Source organism: Micropterus dolomieu, linkage group LG15, assembly GCF_021292245.1.
Source record: "Micropterus dolomieu isolate WLL.071019.BEF.003 ecotype Adirondacks linkage group LG15, ASM2129224v1, whole genome shotgun sequence".
Taxonomy (NCBI): Eukaryota; Metazoa; Chordata; class Actinopteri; order Centrarchiformes; family Centrarchidae; genus Micropterus; species Micropterus dolomieu.
Window position 1 is genome coordinate 2,888,781 of NC_060164.1, and position 1,468 is coordinate 2,890,248.

General features: G+C 43.9%; 1 long non-coding RNA gene across 1 annotated transcript; it reads right to left on the minus strand.

Annotated features, from left to right (window-relative positions):
* Nucleotides 1-147: 147 nt before the first annotated feature.
* On the minus strand, nt 148-1,432 carry LOC123983704. Its single transcript, XR_006828261.1, has 2 exons — nt 1,119-1,432; nt 148-997 (listed from the first exon to the last, which is right to left on the minus strand). It is a non-coding gene; the product is annotated as an uncharacterized LOC123983704 (long non-coding RNA).
* Between the last annotated feature and the right edge of the window lie 36 nt (nt 1,433-1,468).

Below are 1,468 nucleotides of genomic sequence, written 5' to 3' on the forward strand. Positions count from 1 at the left end.
GTAATCTTCTCATTTCCAAAGCATCCAGAGCAGATACAGCAGGTCTCAGTTTAAAAACAAGACTAAATGAGCATTTCTTCTCTTCTACATCTTAAATGCATCACACAAATGAAAATCACACACAAGAAGCAGAAAAGACATCAATCATGGGTTGTCACCATCTTTTTGAAAGAAAAACCTTCCTTCTGTTCTTTAATCTCAAAATGATGTTGCTTTCATTTTCACAGTGGCTGCTGACGTTTAGGCAAATAGTGCCTTCTTTCCTGATTAAAATGATTATCTTGACGTCATCAGGGAATGCATACATGAGACGTCCTTACAGAAGACAAGTCTTAACGTTGACTAAAAATGATAGAAGCGTAAAAAGTAAAACTCTTGACCTTCCCCTCTGCATCGCACCTTTTTTCACACCTCCCCTCATGTGCGCTAGATACACAAATGCGTCGTCAGGGACGCTTTAGCTTTTGGTTTAATTTACAGCAAAAGAGTGGACCTTAGCTTCCTCTGTACTGGAAACTAGCGTTATTTTGAGACTTGAGACATCTCTGTCCGTACCCAGACAAAGGTTTCTAGAGGCAAAGATGAGGTCCGGCACAAGAGATGCAGAGATACAGGACTTATTAAAGAAATAAAGACAGTATCTCAAATTAAACATCTTTCTTCAAATGTTCTACTTTTGTAATATGAGCTCAGCAGTTAACCATTATCACTCTGAAAGCAAAGGCAAATCATGTTACTATATGGCTTGTAAATGTGTCAGGCAGTCAAACTGTGTCTGTGAAGGCCCCCCAAGAACCAGAACCAGAGGCTTATCCATCACTAGAAAAGAGTAAAATCCTGGACTGAGCTGATGGTGGGTTGTGAGGCAGCTGAGATGAGCTCCTTGGAGGTCCTACTCTGCTCCCTGAGCTCCTTCCTCTTCAGCTGCAGAAACACCCGGGTTATAATAATCCAGCTCGATGTCCTCCTGCCTGCCCGGCTTCTGCCCCCTGCTGGCCTGGAGAGACATGACAGCACACACATGTGAGTTAGTGCATCACTCCTCCTCTTCTTCAGGTCAGTAAACACAGAGCGAGTGCTTCATCTCAGGCCTCTAAACAACAGACGTGTGTCAGTACCTTACGGTAGAAACAAAGGGCAGCGATCACCAACAGCAGAGTCAGCGGCAGGACGACCACTTTGATGAGAAGACCTGTTGGATCTGATCAAACACATGGACAGACATCAGCTCCCATTAAACACAAACTGTAGAGACCTGAAATCTCCCAAAACCACTTCAGTCCGTCAGGAATCTCTATCAACACATATCTGAACGCAGAATCTGGAGAAACAAGCAGAGCCGTCGCAACCAGAGAAGAAGTTCAACTGCCTAAAGCCTCCAGCTGAAAGGGGGTCCTCGAGAAGGGCTGATTATGTAGGCCTACTTAATCCACAGCAATGACACCTGTATTAGCACCTTTTAAATACT